Source organism: Herpailurus yagouaroundi, unplaced genomic scaffold (assembly GCF_014898765.1).
Source record: "Herpailurus yagouaroundi ecotype Mexico unplaced genomic scaffold, PumYag 203, whole genome shotgun sequence".
Classification (NCBI taxonomy): domain Eukaryota; kingdom Metazoa; phylum Chordata; class Mammalia; order Carnivora; family Felidae; genus Herpailurus; species Herpailurus yagouaroundi.
In genome coordinates this window covers 6,643,246-6,664,111 of record NW_024412434.1, presented here as the reverse complement: position 1 = coordinate 6,664,111, position 20,866 = coordinate 6,643,246, and the positions used below count along the sequence as shown (strand labels likewise).

The 20,866-nt window shown below is 46.6% G+C and overlaps 1 long non-coding RNA gene across 2 annotated transcripts in view; it reads right to left on the bottom strand.

The window, feature by feature from the left end:
• Positions 1–14,787: 14,787 nt before the first annotated feature.
• The window catches only part of LOC121014659 (uncharacterized), a 37,273-nt gene continuing 31,194 nt past the window's right edge, over positions 14,788–20,866 (bottom strand). Inside the window, exons 4-5 of one of the 2 annotated variants that reach the window (XR_005783340.1) lie at positions 16,911–16,986; positions 14,788–15,330 (exon numbers count right to left, since the gene is read on the bottom strand). This is a non-coding gene — a long non-coding RNA (uncharacterized LOC121014659). The remainder of the gene's footprint in view (positions 15,331–16,910; positions 16,987–20,866) is intronic. The other variant, XR_005783339.1, reaches the window with a different exon arrangement.

The following is a 20,866-nucleotide window of genomic DNA, read 5'->3' as shown; positions in this document are numbered from 1 at the left end:
TTTCCCAGCGGAAGCCTGCCTTTCACTGGCTGAAGTCTTTACATCTGCATAGCCTAGAACAGGAGGAATCGCCTCTGGGAGCAGTGAATGATGTGGTTCCTGAGTGTGGCCCGCTCCGGCCTGGCCTGGAGCCCCCGTGGAACACCTCAGAAGACTGGAAACCACTAGTCCACTGAATAGATGGAAACTTGCAGGGGGTCAGTAGGACAGTACCCATTCCCCAGTGGGGACCAAAGGGCATCCGACACACTGACAGCAACATGGACCTGCTTCATCCTTCAGGACATAAGCCAGATGGTCCTTCCCATACAGCGATGTCAGCTCAACTCAACGGACACTCTGTGAACACACTCCCTCGAGTGCTGCTGTGAGCAAGGGATTGGCTATCCGTGGAGTTTACAACTTGGTGACCCTCAGAAGCAAACTAGTTACGACGGAGTGGTCAACTTTCGTCTTTCCCAAGGATTCTTTTTTTGGGAACTCATCGGAAAGACAGAACTAACGAGTCATTTGAAAAGTTTGGCTCACCCTTGTGTTTGGCTATTGGTGCATAACACCCGATCTTTTTTACTAACCTTGGAAACGCAGTCGACTTGGGGCTTCTGCTTCCTGCTTGGAAATTCTGCTGTAATGTCTCGCGCTCCAGCAGCTCTTACAGCCTTGGGGATGAAAGCTTTACCTGGACGGTGGTAGAGCAGAAAGGTGGAAGAAGACTGTCCCTAATGACTTCTCAGCGCTGGGTTCCTTTACAAACAAGAATAAAGCCTGGATGGTGAAGCTACTGTGACCGGGTTTTTAGCTGAGTACAGTCCTTAACTGATAAAGGCTTGTCATGGAGGCGCTATTCAAAGGAGAAAAAAAGAATACTTACGCATCCAACAATAAAGGACTAAGTTGCAGTAATATATAGTTGGCCAAATGGCTCTTTGTTAAACACTCCTTCATCCATTTACAAAGTATTTATTAAGTGCCTACTATATGCTGGGAATAGTGCCAGACGTTGTCGAGCCAGTGATAAATAAGCAGATACGGACCCTGTCCCCCAGGACTTGTGGGAGACTGCGAAACGGAACAGAAACACGTTCCTGTACGGTCTACGGTCCCGTGACACTGTGCTTCCAATGTCTGCCCTTTGGGCGGGACAACGTGAGTGGCCCTCCCGGACCCCTCCATTGTGAGGACACCTGGGGATATCTCTCAGTCTTCTTTTCGGGACCTCAGTAAAACTCAAGTTTGAATATCGCACAGAACCCAAGAAAGATGCTTCCAATGCAGCGCCTTCTTCGGTGCAGGTATGACTGTCTCGGGCAGGCTTCCCAGCACAGGGTGTAGGATGGGCCGGGTTTGGAGGAAATGGGGGCACAGCGGCTGTCTAGAAGGCTACTGCAGTCACTGGGGTGAAGAAGAATTCCCTGATGCAGCGAAAGCAGGCAAGAAGAGAAGGGGGAAAACGTCCAAAATGTTCCAGGGAAGGACTTTACAGGCCGCGGAGGCCCCGGATGCGGGAGGGTGAGGTGAAGGGGAGATTGGAAGGCGGCTCCAGATGTCCAGCCTGAAGACTCAGGATGGCAGCATCCAGAGTTGGGGCAGGGAATGGGGGAGGAGGAGCGGTTCTCTGAGATGAAGCTAAGTTACCAACAGAGGAAGAGCAGTGGTTTTACACATTTCGTTGCACAAAAGCAAAGCCCAGCAAACCCAATTCAACTGGCGGGCGACTTGTGGGCACCTGCAGTGTATTTAGCACAGCATATTCTATAACCTCATTATCACCCACTGCTGGCAAATAAGCCGTCCACACTTCCCCTCCACAAGCGACGCTTTTCTCAGACGTCTAAAATTTTTTGCTCCCCTTAACTATTTTGGAGGGAAAATTTCCAAGCTGTTGCTACAGACTTCCTAACTTGTGAGCTCCGTTAACACAAGCATCGTATTCTCTTATTTATCTGTACCATCCCTGCATCACTCATAATCCTTTGAATACGGGAGGTGCTCAGATCGAACGAGGGCGTTTGGCTTTTCACACCAACTCAGAGACAGTGTGACGTACGTCAACTATGTCCTTGTGATGCTTTAACACATAACCAAGTGTGTGTGTACACAATACATCCCGGAGACTCGTGTCTGCGTTGCTGGTTCTATCCTCCTCCCTTGATGGGTCTCTCGGCAAATCATTTATGATTTCTGCAGACTCTTCCTGTGACGATCTCCGCACCCCTGCCTTAGTATGCCAAAACCAAACAAGCAAGGGGAGTAGAAATCTCATCTTAGTAGAGCCAGGAGGCTCTGAGTGACAAAATAAGAACACGTCTTTTGAGAGAAGCCGTGAACTTCCATGCCAGGTGACAGCACCAGCACCCAGCAGCTTTGCTAAGCAGGTAGCACACACTGGCCGGTCACCGTGCGAGGCCACCACAAAGAGTGCTTGGAGAGTATCTTCATCCAGTGTCCCTCTAGGGCAGGCACTGCTGTGATGCCCAGTTTGAATAGGAGGGAATCAGGCTGATGAGATCCCATCATTAATAAGTCACAGAGGGGCGCCTGGGTGGCGCAGTCAGTTAAGCGTCCGACTTCAGCCAGGTCACGATCTCGCGGTCCGGGAGTTCGAGCCCCGCGTCAGGCTCTGGGCTGATGGCTCGGAGCCTGGAGCCTGTTTCCGATTCTGTGTCTCCGTCTCTCTCTGCCCCTCCCCCGTTCATGCTCTGTCTCTCTCTGTCCCAAAAATAAATAAATAAATGTTGAAAAAAAAATTAAAAAAAAAAATAAGTCACAGAATCAGGATTCAAACTTACATCATTGGACTCCTAAGCCCATGCTTTATAATAGGGTTTTACGCATCCCTGGAGGCCTTTGGGCTCTTCCTTTTTTCTCTCTTCCTCCTCCTCCTTCTTACTTTTCCTCCTCCTCCCTCTTCTCTTCCTTCCCCTCTTTTTCATTTTCATTTGTTTTGACATTCAAAGTTTTATTCCCAAGACACAAGTCTGCTAGGGTCCAACCTTCAGATAAGCCTTTTCTGTGTGATTTTGTATTTGCCCTCGAGTAGTTTAAGACGTGGCTGGAGACTCTGGGCATGGAATACGGCAGAAGTGCAGACAGCGTGTCTGGCTCAGCGACCCCGCTGCACGTAATGAAATTTGTAAGTCTTTAATCCCACCACGACCTGTTTTCATTCTTCTCGCCCACCACCGTAGACTTTGGCGCCCTATATCCAGTCTTGATGGGTTTCCAGGTTTGTACTGTTTCTTTCTTGCCCTCCTTCCCTCATGTCCCCTCCATCAGAAATTACATGTAGTCTTGAAGACACAGTTCAGGGCACACCTTCGGGGTGCCTTCCAAGCTTCAGCTTCAATTAGCAGCATGTTCCGTGTTGCTTTTCTGCTTGACCAAATCTCTCCTGTTCGTCTTCTCTGGAGTTTATGATGGTGTGTTTCTCTCCCACTAGATTATGCCCAAGAGGCAAAAATGATGTCTCAACCCCTCTCCCGAGTCCAGAAGGGTGCTGTGCTCCTGTTTCTGTGTGTTGGCTAAAATCTTCATATGGGAAGACACTATGTCTTTCAGCATGATCACAGGTACATAATCTCCAACACAAACAATGCAGCACTGGAGAACTTCAATGACTCTTGCTCTCCAACATCAATCTCGGTAGGAAATTGCTTCCAGCAACATCGGCCTTGGCATGTGCTAAATTAAGTCGCATGTCTTTGTCCCGTTCATGCTACAATGGGCACAAATGTATGACGCTTTGATTCTTCTCAACAAGGGTCAAGATGTCTTATAATTTAAATTAATAAACCTTCAAAAATCATCTTACTGGGACTTTATGAAGCTTGTTTCAATCTAATACAATGTTCAATGTAAGTGACTTTTTAGTGTATTTGCTTGAGACTATGACCTATGCCAAAAATTACCAGAAAGGTCAGCAAAAATGAACTGGCGGCTGTACTTAAAGGTTTGTGGTACACTGCCCAAGATATCTTCAGCCAATATTTTTTATGGCTGCCCAATCAGTGTAGGAAAGGTCAGCTAGTAAATCTTTCGTAGTCTGCACTGAAAGTAGTCTTCACTTATTCCTTCTTACAAATGACTAGGACCTATCCAAAAATACGGACTGCAAGTATACCTCAATAAAAGTTTCAGGGAATTTTTGTGTGTTATTTACTTAGTTAACTCAAACACTTATCAGGGCACCTGGGTGGCTCAGCCCGTTGAACATCGGACTCTTGATTTCAGCTCAGGTCATGATCTCATGGTTCATGGGATCAAGCCCCACACTGGGCTCTGTGTTGGCAGTGTGGAGCCTGCTTGAGATTCTCTCTCTCTCTCTCTCTCTCTCTCTCTCTCTCTCTCTCTTTCAAAATTAAAAAAAAAGAAAAAAGCTCAATACTGGGAAGGGGAGGGGCAGAGGTAAGATCACACAGGGAGAAGATGAGCTGCAATGAAGTCTTAGGGCAGCCTCAACCGACAATGTAAGGATTCTGATGATGAGACAGCTCTGCAAAGCTGTCCTGAGTTGGGGGCAAGACAAACCAGGCCTTTATATCTCCATGCCAATCAATTTGTGGACATGGTCCATTCCCAGAAGGGAGCATGACCTTGAACAAGGTAGCTTTATTCACCTGAGCAAATCTCCAAAGGGGACCAACACCTGAGGTGGAAGGGGGCACGGTCAGCAGGTGGGGTAAGGAATCTCTCATTCCTGTAAAGGTCCATCACAGTGTCCCCCAGCTTGTGGTAATTGCAAACATGAGATTAAACGAAGCAGGAGTCTTTACGGTTGTCTGCTTAGAATCTTTCGTGGGCAAATATGTGCTATGAACTTCAAGAGGGGAATTTACTGTACAGACCTTCCCAAATTTACGTGAGCTCATAGTACTCCTGGGGGTCCGTATTAAGTAACATTCTTTGATGTTAGGATACTTAGGGTACACGTGCACCAGCAATCACAGTGCCGCTGGACAAGTGGGAAATAAAGGAGATACAAAATGCACTAGGGTACAAAAATGGACTCCAAATGGATCACAGACCCTAAAACCATGAGACTCTTAGAAAAAAAGCATAACTGTAAATCTCTCTGATCTTGCATTAAGCAACGGTTTCTCAGCTAGAACATCAAAAGCACAAGTGACACAAGAAAAAGAAAGACACTGGCCTTCACCAAAATGTAAAGCTTCTGTCCTTCATGGACTGCTTCAAGTAAAGAAGCAACCTAAAGAATAGGAGAACATACCTGCAAATCCTATCTCTGATAAGAGATTTGCACCCAGCATGTAAGAAGAGGTATTACAGCCCACCAAGAAAAAGACAAATAACCTAGTTTAAAAAGTGGCAAAGAGTTAAAATAGACATTTGCCCCCATACAGAGGTATGAATGGCCAATCAGCACATGAAAAGATGCTCCATGTCACATCAGGGAAATGCAAACCCAAACTACCATTGAGACGCCAGTTCCCACCCATTCGGATGACACGGTCAAAAAAACAATAACAAGTGTTGCTGAGGATGCGGACCGATCGGAGCCCTCCTGCATTGCTGGTGGGGATGCAAAATGATGCAGCTGCTCTGGAAAACACTTTGGCAGCCCCTGAAAATGCCAAAAATAGAGTTAGCGCGTGACTCGGCGGTTCCACTCCTGCATATATACCTAAGAGTGGAGACCTATGCCCACGCAAAAATTTGTATACAAATATTCATGGCAGCATTGTTAATAATAGCCAAAAAGTGGAAGCAACCCAAATGTCCGTGAACCGATAGATGACCCACATGTGGAATATCACTTGGCTCTTAAAAGGAATGATGTAGTGATGCATGCTACCAGACGGATGAACTTGGGAAACATCTCGCTAAATGAAAGAAGCCAGACCCAGAGGTCAAATACTGTGCGATTCCATTGGTAGGAAGTGTCCAGAATGGGCACATCCAGAGAGACACCTACAGCAGATTAATTGTCAGGGGAGGTAATGGGGAGTGACCGCTGATACATATGGTATTGCCTTTTGGGGTTAACGGAAATATTCTAAAATTAGACCGTGATGAAAACTGCACAACTCTGTACCCATACTGAAAACCACTGAATGGTACTTAAAATGGTAAAGCATATGGTATGTGATGATATCTCAATAAAACAGTAGGGGCAGAGATGAGAGGTCCACAAGTTTTGTCAAAGGGCACCAGGGAAGTCTGTCAGAGCTCTCTTGCTTGCAAGTGATAAAACTCAAACTATATTAAGAAACTTTTAAAAGGAAGTGAGAAAGGAATTTGTCGCCTAGCATAGCTGGGAAATCGAGAGGCGCAGCTTGCTTCAAGGCCTCACCAGAGGCACCCAGCAACCACAGACTGTTCCCCTCAGTGCCTAGCAAGTCCAGCAGAAAGAAAGCTGTTCTCCTCCAAAATCCCTAGAGCAATCAAAGGGAAGAATCTGACTGGTGCTGCTTGGAATGCAGAGCTATTTCTGAACCAATTACTGGCAATAAGATGGCTAGGATATTCTAATTGGTTGTCCTAGGTCGTGTGACTACCCCTGTGGGCGGGTACTCATGGGTGGGGGCGGTGGTGATTTACAGTCTTCCAAGGGAATGGAGAATGCAAGCTGGATGTAAAAGGAGAAATAAGTTTGCAGGTGAAATAGAATATAGGTAAAAAAAATGCAAAGGAAGAGAATTCCAGAAGAAGGATTCGTATGATGCCCTTTTGGTTACCTGTGATTTTCATGTCACTTCCCCCCAACCATCAGAGTCCTTCCTGGAGGATTAATAGTAATGATATTAATCTAGTAGTTTTACAGTAGTTTTATGTTCTACAATGAAGACTAGTCAACTGTATTCTAAAAGGCAATGATTGGTATGAGGAATTAATATAGACTCCAGGTTAGGACTTAAGCCTTACGCAGAACTTCTTGCCTTCGGGATAATTTGGCTCAGCTGGCCTAGTGTAACCCACCCCAAGATCTTTCTTCTGCCTTTCTTCTCATAGCTCCCCTCCTTGGCCATCAAAGAAATCGGCACTGCTTCCCCACAGATCTAGTCTGTGCAGCTCAGTGAGTAGAATTAAAACTTTCTCAGTTGCCCAAGGCAGAAACTTGAAATCACCTTTAACTCTTCCCTCGACATGCAACCCATTATCAATTAGTAGAAATGATGCCTTTTAACCGTCTTGAGCATTGCCTTCTCACCTCTATTCCCAAGGCCAATGCAGTGATTTACCTCTTCATGAATTCTTGCTTGGGTGGCTATAATGGCTTCTCCTGGTGTTCCTTCTCCATCTCCTTAATCCATCCTTCATACTCCTGCCACAGTGAACTTTTAAAAATGCAAATGGCTACACTTGGGCTTAAAATTCTGCTCTCGAGATGTAGTCCACCGTCAGTTCCCTTGGATGTATATTCCCAAATCCCAAACGAAGTCACCCAAACTTTGGTGTGTAAATAAAAACACCTCCGGGCCCCCAGCTCACAGTGATGGAAACATGGAGCTCTCATTTATCTTCTTCATCTCAGAAACCTGAACCAGCCCTGGATCCAACCTTCGTTTACTTGTTTCTGACTTGGTCCCAGATGCCTTCAGTATAAATGTGAGGTGTATCAAATTGGAAGCATTGACTGAGTCACCGAGAGACAATAAATGTGTTTTCAAGTGAAATAGGCCACTCTGTAGGGCTTGCAAGAAGAATAAGCCAAACCCTGTTAAACTCTCAAGTCCCTCTTTCTCTTTGAGGCTATGAAATAAGTCAACACTGGACCTGAAGAGGAAGGATTTGTGAGAACAAGTTCCTTGGAGAGCTGCACTAGCAGGCCCTTCCCTCAAAGCAGGAAAGGGCGGGATGCGCCCCTGTCACCTCTAGTTGCACGCAGGTGGCTCCAGGCAACTATTCAGAGACTTTAATATGTATCCCTGGTTTGGGGGAATAAGTGACAGAGTAGACTCGATTGGTGTCTTTCTACTGGTAAGTTTAAAATGGGAGAGACAGGCTGGCTAGCTGCTGATGAGCAGATCAAAACAGAGGTGGGCACCCGGCCTCAGCCTGCATAGCTAGACTTCGTTGGGACAGACCAAGTAGGATGCTTCCATGGCCCTGATGCGGGCCATGAGCAAGAGGAAGCCAATGATGACAGCTTAGGATCAGTTATTAAAGCCTCCCGGGGTGGGAGGGGAGGCTTCATTTTAGGTGCTACAGAGAGTAAATGACCAGCTAAACTAGAGAAACATCTACCCAGGTAAGAGGTCTCTGGAGTCAGGAGGGGGAGTAGGGTTGAGAGAAATGGGATCTCCAAAGAACGTGAAAAAGTGTCCCTTCCGATAGGGAGCTTTCAACAACTGTCGACATTCGGAAAGCACAGAGCCATCTTAGGACGGCGTCCGTGAAGAACAAACTTTCTTATTCCCGTGACCTGTCCTCCACCCCTGAACCAGCACCAGCCTGAGCGATAAAAGGTGGGGGAGAAGACGGAAAAAAACAGTCAGGAGATTTTCTGTGGAAGGCCAGACAATAAACATGTTAGGCTTTGGGGGGGGGGGGGGGGCATCCAGTCTCTGATGTAGCTACTGAATTCCGCTGTTGTAGTGTGAAAATAGCCAGAGATGATCTTTCAATGAATGGGTGTGGCTGACTTCTAGTGAAACTTCATTTGCAAAAGCAGGAAGATCGAGCTCATGGCCCATACTTTCCGGATCCCTGCCCTCCCTACACTGTAGGTTTCAGGAGGGGAGGAGCTTTGTTTGGTTATTATTGTATCTGAAATGCACATTGTAGATAGCCGCAGCTTCTCCGTTACCTATAATGCAGATCTGGTTAAATACAATGAATCCTTTTGTTATCTTTCCATTAGGACCCAAGAGAAAACAGCCAGTATCCTTGGAGAGAGGAAACTAAACTAAAAGATACTTGACTGTAGTCAAAGGGCTTCTTTCTGTGAGGGTGAGCCACACAGTATGGGAGCACAGCAGAGCAGGTAAGCTTGTATAGGTTACAAAGAAGGCATATTCTAGCACGTTAAATGCTATGCATAGGCTTATAACTACATCACAAAAATGTAAGCTTCCCATTGGACGTGGTTTATCTTCTTTATCTTTTCAAGACTGACTTAGCACCATATCCTGTACATAGGGGACAAAGCTAAAGGGAAGATTAAATAAAAGAAGGTCAATGCCATTTATAAACAGCCAAAGGGATGTTCAAAAATGCATGTATGATTGAAGACAGATCTTTCCTGAGAAAATTCTGTTAATTAAAGGTGCAGTAGTAGAAGAAGGAAAGAAGCACCATCTGATGCCAAAGAAGCAGTTTTATCATTTGGAAGCTTATTATAATTTTAATTTAGTCCAGGTATGACAGCAAGACATTGTGTTAATGACACACACTTTTATAGGGAGCCTTTTCGTTGACCGTGTTGGCAGCACAGGTTCTATCAGCATTGAGCTGCTGAGATCTCTGGGCTACATAGAAATGCTAGGTGTGTACTTGAATTGTTCAGATCCAATTAAAATTAACTACATACTTACTTTTCTCTGGGCAGGGGGGGATATAGCATACTGCCTGGGGGCACCAGCTCTGAAGCCAGACTGCCCAGATGTGACCACGGGCTCCACCACTCACTAGCTATGAGGCCTGGAGAAACTTAACCTCTCTATATCTTAACCTCAGTTTCCCCATCTGTAAGATGGAAAAGAAAAATAATTGCTTCACCAGAGGTTGTTATGAGGATTAAATAGAGAGTATGTGTTCAGTCCTTAACACAGTGCCCAGCCTATAGTAAGCACTCAAAAAATATTAGGTATGATTATCATCCTATTTAATTTATCCTCACAATATTGCACTGACTTTGGTGTGATTACCATATCGTACCAAAGAGGAAGCTGAGGCTCAAATGGTAACGTCCCAGAAGTCATCAGTGGCCCGTAGTCAAGGATAACTGGGTCAAGTTCATCACACCAGGAAGCCTCCCAGAGGAGGGCTGGGTCAAGGGCCATTATATGTGTGTGTCTAGCTTTGGTTCCAAATTTGCTTTAAAAGAGAATCTAATCCCTGTACTACACCATTTCCATCTCCTCTAAAAGTTAAAATTATTTATGAGAACTTCCAGGTAGACTTTCCATTAAAAGTACTAGATTTTCCTCTATAACAAAAGAAAAACTTATTATTCGAAAATAGCATTGCTTTGTTAGGAAGTGTAATAATAGTCATCGTTTTGTGTAGTGTCCCTGGCTTCTATTCAAAGCCAAGCCCACTATCCTTTCATTGTTTTTTCTTTAAGTCAGGAAAGACCTGAAATTTGGCTCTGAAAATTTCCTTAATTTGTAAGAAGAAATATTCCCCTGGAAGTCCAGTTGTTATGACCAAAGAGGAAAAACAAAGCTCTAACAAGAAATGACCAGCACTGAAACCACGGGGTTTTCAGAATTAAATTGTTGAATTTGTGTCACATCCTTTCTTGGCCATTCTCTAGACATCTCTGCCAAAACTAACAAAAATCACTGCTTCAAGCAAAAATCTTCATAGGTAGTGACACTGATAATACCTCCCCATGCAGAGCCTCAGGGAAGCATCTGGATGGAGCTCAAAGACAGGGATGTGCTGAATCATTCCCCCAGGGAGGGGATTTCTTTAAAGCAGTTTCAGACAGAAGAATAGTCACCTTCTGACCTCTGAACAGCTTTCTCTGGCAATTTCCAGAATGTCTGCTTCCAGAAACATTTCTTCCTTTGTTTCACCCCCATCAAAAAGCACTTACACAACACTCATTCACCTCTGGGGAAGCATCAAAGATGCAGGGGAAAAAAATCATACATATGGTCCCCGTAGCCTTGGAATTTATAATCTGAGATGCAGACATGTGTAAAAAGGGTACACAGACAAGAAGATGTATTATGCCAATACATGGCCAGACAGTAAATTACAGAACTTACCTTCTACCTACCTAATCCACTTATTCTCCTTCCGCCTCAGTTTCCTCTTTTTCTTTTAACTGAGAGAGAGAGAGAGAGAGAGAGAATGAGAATGAGTGAAGGAGGATGCAGAGGGAGAGAGAGAGAGAATCTCAAGCAGAGTCTCTGCTCAGCATGGAGCCCTACTCGGGGCTCAATCCCACACAACCCTAGGATCATGACCTGAGCCGAAATCGGGTCAGATGCTTGACCTACTGAGCCTCCCAGGCGCCCCTAAGTTTCTTCCTTATAACTGAGGGAGGTAGGAATTCCATCGGGCACTAACACTGTATGAGCTTAGGATGCGTAAACCTCGAAACTGAAGCAAGTCACCCACACTCAAGTAATTCTCTGTCCAGGCAGATAAAGGGAATCCACAAGCTGCATAGACTGTAGACGAGACAAGCCTGCCTAAACTGTCAGAATGACAGAAGAGATGGCTCTGGGCCCCGAAGTAAGAGACAGGGAAATATAATTTTCAAAAGTTTAGAATGAACTTGTATCAAAGTGTTAACTCGTTAGTGAGAACCAGGAGGCCAGTCAAAGCTGGTTCGAAGAATATTTGAGAAACCGAGTTTTTATAGCACCGAAGAAAGAATTTTGGACTAAGATTTCTAAGGTAGGTTCAAAAGTGGTTCATGTCCAGAGGTCAAAAAAAATCACCATGTGGAGTTATATTTTCTACTACACTGAAATAATTTATATATTTATCAGGCAAAATTTTAAGAGCTAACACATTGCTTTAGAGAGTCTGGGCCCCAGTCAAGGGGACAAACAACAGGGAAACCCATCAATAATTAAATATTCCCTGGGTGGGCCTGTTGGGTGCGCTCCAGTGGAAAGACTTCCTTTTCCTCGCTCCCAAATTTTGGATAGAACTGGGGGTCACAAATGATCTCCAAGAATAACTTTTGGTTACACACACACACACACACACACACACACACACAAAAGAGGCTGCTCCCCCTGCTTTTTTGTCTTAATTAATTTACCTAAGTATAGAAAGAAGTGTCAATAAAATATGTAAGCTTCAGTGAGGATGGTCAGCAAACACAGAATCATAGAATGACACTCACAAGATGTTTGCGACTTCGTAAGCAATCTGGGTTGCATTTTCAATGGTCTCTATCACCTCTCTTATTCCGTAGTGTTTTCTCTCTTTCGTTTTAGGATTTTCTTTTTTCATTGACTCTTCTTCTGCAAGCTAGGAAACCATACCTAAGAAATTCGTCTCCTCTGGTTTCACCTGGAGGAGCTACACATTTGAGTGAATTCTTCTCTCTTTTTCTGTAGGTCCCCCAAATCTGCAAAGGTCCCTGGCTGCCAGGAAGTGACCTTCTTTACTGGTAGGAGGACTCTGCAAGTTATAGAACAGGTATCAGATGAGTTTCCTAGAAAGGTTTTATGAGTGTTAGTCCCACATAGAAAGCACAGCTTTTATCCCTTGGTGGTGAGTTTAGCATACCTGCTAATTTTTTTTTTTAAGAGAGCGTGTGCACATGCAGGGGAGAGTGGCAGCAAAAGAGAGAGAGAGAGAGAGAGAGAGAGAGGGAGAATCTTGAGGCTCCATGCTCAGTGCAGAGCCTGACACAGGGCTTGATCCCATGACCTTGTGATCATGACCTGGGCTGAAATCAAGGGTCAGATGCTCAATCGTCTGAGCCACCCAGGCACCCCTGATTAAACAAAATTTATTTGTAAAGATGACCTTCCAGGTATAACCTTTGCTATATAATTCTTTTTTCTAATTAGATCCAGGTTAAAAAAAAAAAAAGATTCTTAACGAGACTCTACAAATAACTGTATTATCATGAAAATGAAAGAAACTCAATAAAAGAATTTTTCCTGAATTCTGAGGGGTCAAGGAAAACAACCGACATGTTTCGTTTTAATTGTAAAAGCACAGCCTACCCTACTAAGTGTTAAAGAAAGCTATAAGGGAAGAGAAAGAAACAACAACAAAACAGCCTGATTACAAAGGGGGCAAAGGATTTCAATAGACTTTCCTCCAAAGAAGAGAAACAAGTGGCCAGTACGCACCTGAGAAGATGCTCAAGTTCACCAGTCATTTGGGAAACGCAGAGCAAAACCGCAATCAGATACCGCTTCGCCCCCCTATGATGGATTTAAAAAACAGAAACTAAGGTGTGCTGGTAAGCGAACTGCAGCGCGCGCATTACTGGTGGAAATGTAACAGGGCGCCGCTGCTGTGGACACAGCCGGGCATTCCTCAAAAAAATTAAACACAGAATTACCATATCATCCAGCAATTCTACCTCTGGGGACTCAAACACATACGTGCACGCCCAGGTTCACAGCAGCATTATTCACAGTAATAGCCAAAAGGTGGAAACCCGAGTGTCCCGTCGACAGTTGAACGGGCACACGGAATGTGATACAGACATACAACGAATGATTATCTGGCCCTACAAAGGGAGTACACCGTGACGCAGGCTACAATGTGGCTAACCCTTGAGGACATCATGCTAAGTAAAATAAGCCAGTCACAAAGGACAAATACTGCGCGATCCCACTTCCATGAGGCCCCTAGAGTAGTGAAGCTCCCGGAGACAGAAAGTAGAATGGCGGATGCCAGGGGCTGGGGGGAATGAGGAAGGAGAGGGTAGTGTATAAAATGGAGAGAGAGTTTTCGTTTGGGGTGATGAGAACGTTCCAAAGAGGCACAGTGGTAATGGTTGCAAGCAAATGAGAATGGACTTAACGCCACTGGATTGTACACTTAAACGTGGGTAAAATGCTAGCATATTTTACCACAATAAAATGCCATTGTATTTTCCCTAAAGGGAAAGCACAAATTGACACAAAATGCAGGCATGTGTGGGCATCCAGGACCCGTGGCGTATTTAATGTGAATGCGCATACGGCCGCTGAATTATCTGATAATAAAACCCAAAGGAACAGCTTCTCTGTAGTGCATAAAAATAATAGGCACAAATATCTACACACATACATACATAACTGATTATACAGCTTGCAGGGCTTAGGGCAAAATGAAAATGAGGGCCTCTTATTAAAAATATGTATATGTGTATACACATATACATATATATCTGATTCAGTAAAAGGCATTTTTATTTATTTATTTATTTATTTATTTATTTTTAATTTTTTTTTAATGTTTATTTATTTTTGAGACAGAGAGAGACAGAGCATGAACAGGGGAGGGTCAGAGAGAGAGGGAGACACAGAATCTGAAGCAGGCTCCAGGCTCTGTGCTGTCAGCACAGAGCCTGACGCAGGGCTCGAACTCACGGGCCGTGAGATCATGACCTGAGCCGAAGTCTGCTGCTCAACCGACTGAGCCACCCAGGTGCCCCAATAAAAGGCATTTTTAAAGATGACATGCCAGGCATGACCTTGGTTACCGAATTATTTGGTCTAATTATATCCCGGTAAAAAGAAGGTCACATTTCCAAAATGAAGTTGGCTCCACGTTTCAATGGGCTAGCTTATTTAAAAACTCTTCAGGTATCCAAACACCGTCCGTTCATGACTTTGATTTAATATTAAGCTAAGGTTTTACTTTTAACTAAGGACGTTGAGAATTATATTTAAGCTGATGCACTATAGAAAGGATACGGTAATAGTTGATGTAAAACTTGTCAGAACTCTCATTCAGATTAGTGAACGCTAAATTTTACGCTTCTCTTAATTTTAACTGTGACACAGAACTGATGTTGGTTCATGGGATCAGTAATCAACTGGAGCCTCAGGAGAGGCAGTTCCTGAGACTACGCAGCACGCGAGGCCCTTCTTGGGCAAGTGAGCCCTTTTGGGTCTTTATGTGGAACAATCTCTAAAGCTGCCAAATGTTCAAAATGTTCAAAACACGAATGCATAATAACAGCGTAAACGCGTCAAAGATTCCTTTTGCTCATTCATGAAGGAACAGGTAGGGAGACAAGCTGACTGAGGGAGCATCTGAAGTATGGTGTTAAAGCCACTGAAGAAGAATGTGGGATAAGACAGCTACTGGGTTAGATTTTCAAAATTGGTGTATGTCCCTCCATAACCATACCCTTTGGGGTCATCTTTTCTACCAGGCAGAAATCATTCGTGTCTCCATCTGGCGGCATGAATCTCCAAGTAACCAGTGGATCCAGGTCCTGATCAATAGCAAACGGTGAGCCAAGCGAGGGTACGCATCATTGAAGAATCCTTGGAAGAGCCTTCGTATCAAACTCCAGCACAGCAGTGAAAGGACACGCATTCCTCCCTTGCCTTGTTTTCACACCGTGGGTAACTGTTCTTAGCAAGGCAGGCGGCTGGTGCAGTTCGAAGAAGGCAGGTGAGCCCAGCACGAGAAGGCAGATGGCTGAGGAGGCACGGGTGTAACAGGAGTGTCCTCGTAAGATGGCCCTTGGATCTGCAAGGCCCAGGGCGGCACGGTTTCCTGGAAGAGAGCTGCGCTGTCTGCACCGACAAGGGGAAAGTTGTGGCACGACCTGGGAGCTGACTGGCCCAGAGCTCCTCAGGCAGGACCCTTGGAACCGCTTTGAGAGCTTTCTTACTCCGATCCCTCTCTGACCTGAACAGTCAGTGCAGGTCTGTGTCAAATGGACTTCTAACGTGTGGTCTAGAAAAGGCATTCCCACCCCTTTGCTCTGGTGCGCAGGGTGAAGGGATGCCAAACCACTGCCCCCTTGGAAGGGACCCCCGTGAGCCTTCCTTTGCTTGAGGAGGGCTGTCTCCGAGGCTCTCCCACTGCACACGGAGCTTGCTTCCCGATTCTGTCCACACCTCTACCCTCACTGCAATACCTCGTGCCAAACAATACTCTGCAGCTCAAATTCATCAGCCCCGTGCCAAAGACAACCCCCGGTGGCCCCCACTGCATCGCAGCCCACACCCCTCAGGCTCTCTGCCTGCCTGTCTAATGCTTTCCGTCTCATCTGCCAGCCCACAGGTCCTTGTCCTTGTCAGTCCCTCCCTGACACTGCTCAATGTGTCCTCTTCCGTGCATGCTCAGCTGCTTTTCTCCACCACCAGGCATCTCTTGGCTCTAGGTACCTCCCCCCTCTGACTAGCTCCCTGCTCGGCGTAATCCCACACCTCCGGCGGCTACATCCCACCGTCCCAAAGTACTCGGCTTTCGGCTTCTCTGTGTTCTACATCTTTCTTGGCTAAGGCCTGAGGCTTCCCCCTCCACTCTGCTTCAGGAACACATCCCGTTCTCCCCAGGGTTTCAAACACACACCAGGTGGCCTGTGGATTAGACCTATGGTTCCCTGGGGTTATTCAGGACTTTGGGCCATTTCCAGATTGTCTTTGCAGCTGTAGCTTTCCCAGGCTGGCTGCAAGTTCCGCACATGACCCAAGGCTGGGGTGGGATTAAATGTGGAACCCCTCCCTCTGCCCAGGTGTCTACCTGCACCTCAGGGCCCTGGGGCTGGATCCTTGGAATCACCTCATCACCTTAGGTTCCCAGAATCCCAGAACAACCCTCTGTGACTCTCAGGACAGCTCTAAGAGGGATCCAGGCTTCTTTCTTCTCAATCGGCCTTTCCAATTTTTGGAAAAGGCAGAGATATAATTAGGGGAAGTATCTGTGCCTGTCATCCAAAGCTTCTAGAAAAACCCACACAGGCAAGAGCTCTGTTCACCACTTCTCCTAGCCTGTCAGGGACCAAAGAGGTAAACGGAGGGAAAAGGAGATGCCTTTCTGGCTTCCCTCCCTCGCCCCCAGCCAGCCCCAACTCTTCAGGCTACCAGGGGAACCCTCACGGGGCACAAGCTCCCACGATCCCTTTAGCATCAGCTCTCGGCTACACACAGGCCGTGACAAGTATTTGGGGAGGCTTTCCTCTGACGCTTCCAAAGGAATCCAGAGGCCGTGTCCGTCCTGCTGGTCTTCCCCCAGGAAGGGTAGTTGTAGGGCTCGGAGCTGCTGGCCAAAAACTTACAGCTCAGGTTTGAGTCCCAGCTGTAGCATCTAACGGTCATGTGAATTTGAACGACTGACTCATAACTTACCTCATCCACAGAGGGAATATTATCAAGGCCCGTCATACAACAGAGGTGTTCTGAGAACCAAAGGAGGTTTCAATCACTTGGCAGACAATAAGCATTAGAGACATCTTAGTATGACCATTCATGGTAACAACACAATCAAGAATCATAGTAACATTTTAGGTATATCCTTGATACGCTAATTGTAATAACCTCTATTCTCTGAACGCCTATTGTGGTAACAGATCTTAACAGGTTCTCAGTCCCCCATAGACTCCCTTTTCTTAACCTCACCCAGTGAGCCTCTATTTCCCCATTTCTCTTGCCCAGGCAAGACATGCATTATTTCCTGAGGATTTTTGTTTTTCACACCTTCTTTCCCACTTCCTCCCTAAATTCTCTCCAAAGACCCACACCTTGGACAGGGGGGCAGGGTTCCATACCATCGAGGCACGCTTCAACCCACTCTGTCCCTCCGTCCAGTGTGGCAGTTCCTTCCTCAGCTCCAGTGTCACCATGGCACCTCCCAAAGCGCACAGGCGTCACACGGAGCAAAGGTTTTGTGACCAGGCACATTCTCGGAAATTAAAGTTCTTTTGCTTCGCTTGGAGAGACTTTTCAGACTTGAATGCCCTGACATACATCACAAATTTCCAAGCGAAGGATGTAGAATGCTACCTCCCAAACCTATCTGGCCCTCGGAACCCTTTTTTTTTCCGGCACAGTATCTCACGAGGTCTGTGTCCCAGTGTGGACACTCGTCTTCCCACATCAATGGGGATCACTCTTCTGATCCTCTGCCAGACAAAATCTCACCCTGCAGAGAGGTTTCCTTCCACACTGAGCACCCAGCGCTGCCCGGCTCGCAGTCCTGTCATCCCCCGCCAACCTTAGCAAAAAAAACCAAGGATATACTGTTGTGGGGGGTGGCGGAATGCAAGCAGGATTAAGTGCACAGGTCCCTCTGGCACCAGCCTCTCTAGAGAGAAAAATCCCAATCTGCCAGCGGGTCTAGACCTATTGGCTCCTTGGCCCTGGAGACCACCCAGAGAAACTCCCATCCTTGACAGATGAGGAGAGATTTATCATCCCATCCCAAGCAAGCAAGAAAACACTGATCTCCTGGGTAGAGGGGAAATTCCACCTTTTCTCTGAAACCGGTTTGGGAATTTCAATCCTACTTGGGGATCTGGGTTTCTCCTTCAATTTAAGTTTTCACTTCAGCTTGCATGCAACCATGTGTTGGCTGTGTGCCAGGTGCTCTGCTAGCCCCTGAGGGAGCCAAGGCTGCAAGAAAATTGTCACCAGGGGAGCACGATTTGCCCTTGAAGGGCCTGCGACTCATGTCTTCTTTGTCTCGGCTTCTGTCTAACAGAGATTCTCGGAGCAGCCTTAGTTGTTGGGGGAACCAGTGTCTTGTCAGGCCACCGGGGACCATCGTCCCTTTCTGCTGTGATGCTATGCCTGAGGGATAAGTCTGCAACAAATAGCCTAATTGCTCTCTGCTGACAACGATGGCCGGGGGCAGAGATAACTTACCGTGAAGTTGCAAGAGCCTCTGCCCTGCACAAGCCCCTTCCAAGACCATGCCCCTGACATTGAATTTATAATTTAGTTTCTTTCCCTTATTCCTCAACAGAATAAGACTGACTTCACAAATCCCATCTCCACCTTTGGTGGGTGAGAGGCCCACACCTTTCTAATTTGGTCCCATTTCATGGAAAGTTACTGGACCAGAAGATGGTTCTGGAGTTGATGGAACATGACAGAGGTTCCGGTGATCAGCTCTCGGTTGGGTACATTTGCGGAGAAGACTGTTTCCTGGCCAGGCACTGCAGTTGCTGGGACTGAGTCACTGGGATGGCCCCAGCACAGCCATGTGCGCCGTGGGACAACCGAAAGCCAGCCGCTGACCTTGAGCAAGCCAGGGTGCTCAGAATCCAGCTGGCCAGTGGGCCGAGCCATAGAATGAATGACTCTTTTCCTACCCAACCTCACTTTCAGGAAAGCTCTAGTGAATATTAGGAGTCGTCCAGCCCTTCTCACCCTGTTACTGTAGGTGTATATTTCCCCCCAGACCTTATTTTTTTTTTCTTGACATCGTGCAACTCATCATGGAGCTTCCACAGAGAGCAAGTAGCCAGCAGAGACATAAATAATGACCAGTGTTCCCCATGACAGGACTTCCTAGTCGAGTAACGGTTGTGTGTGACCAGCTTGGGACTCGTGCCCTTTGCCTCAAGCATTCTGACCAGGGTCAGCTTCCTGGGGCTCAGCCCCCCTTTGTGTCCTGAAACTTCAAAGCAAAATGCTTCGTTGTCTCAGGCATGTCAGAACTCACTGGATTCTCTTTAAAGTTCTCTATAATCCATTTCCCCCACTTGTCGCTTCTAAGATAAAACAAGGTTCTCTAACCTTTTGCTGTAAAGCACGTTGGACAAGAAAATCCAACCAACGGTTTCAGGGCAGTCATTTATTTGCGCTCTTCCCCATCCCTTTGGGGATTAAAATAGAAAACAAAATCCATTCTACTGCCCAACAGAGCAGCCTCTCTGGAAGCATGAGATGGTTCTGTGGGTGGAGAGCCAGTGCCAGGGAGACAGGCGGCTCGCAGCTAAGCAGAGCCGCCACCCTATAAAATAGGAGAGAGCCCCAATAAAAAGGCGGGCTTTGAAAAAGAACCCCCAGGGCCAGGCCCACTTGGTGGGAAACAGATGTGCTTGTGACGGAAGGGGGTCTGTGGGCCCTGTCTCTCACTTCCCTAACAGTACAGCTGCGCCTCATGCCTCGCTGGCAGGCCCCGCGTGGAGCCAGGGCCTGAGAGAATTGTCCCTTGCAGCCGTCAGTTACTGGCTGGGTGACTGGACATTCCCTGAGCTATGACCCTAATAAAAGTGTTCCCAATTAACAGGGAGAAGGGAAGGGACTTCAGATCCAGTACTTGGAAGGGACAGTTAGGAAAACATGTCTTAAAAGTGCATCCTCCTCTGCTTTGAGGGAAAAAGAATTGATAGCTTTCTGTCTTCACTGTTGAAGTCCTCTCTCTACAGAAAAGTAAGAAGGCTTCACGGACAAATTCTTCCCACATCAGTCTGCCTCCTGTCTGCTCCTTAACTAAACAAGGGTCACATTCTGCACTCGGCCACCGTCCGGCTGCTGAGACATGTGGGCTTCTTCCCAAGTTGGTCGTCGGGTCCGGGGCCCAGGCACTGTCCTTGTCCTCTACATCGTGGGCCGGAGGTCACTGCTCATGCCAGCAGCTGTATCCACATTCAGAAGACCTACTTCCGGTTCATGCTGTCTTTATGATACGTTATATTTTTACACGAATGTTGACAGTCTCCCGGTTTTCTCCTCGGTTTACACTGCTGAGACGGAACCCGGGTCCCCATCCCGTCCCAAGTCTGTGACACAATGTTTACTCTGATTGTATTCAAGCCTGTCTCCGTATGGAGGTTCGGTTGATAGAAGTACCGTCTTCTTCGTCCCCCTTTTGACTTTGACCTTCTTTTTCTCCGTGCTACCTATCATACAGTGAGCACCTGCTCTGAGGCAGGCACCACGCTAACCGAGCATTACACACTCACTTGGTCTAATGCTCGGTCTCAACCAACCTCCATCAGAGAGGGAGGCGGTCTGAGCCCAGACAGGGCCTACAGCTAAGCCTGGTCCGTCCAGCTCCGGAGGCAGAGCTCCAGCCAATGACCGGAACAGCTTTATTCTCCTGCTGCCCCACTTACGAGCACAGCAGAAGGAACAGAGTTATCGGGAGAGGATCATGAAAGGTCCACACTCTAAGGGACCCCTGTGCCCCCAGACTAGTGCCATCTTCGTTATACAACTGGAAGGAGTGAGTGCCAAACCGGCTTGCTCAGGGCCAGCCAACTTATTAACTGAAGATGGAGAGATAAGGTGGAGATCTAACAATGTTGCCAGCTCGTGATGCCTCTGGGAGAAACTTTATGGGGAAGATGCTGGAA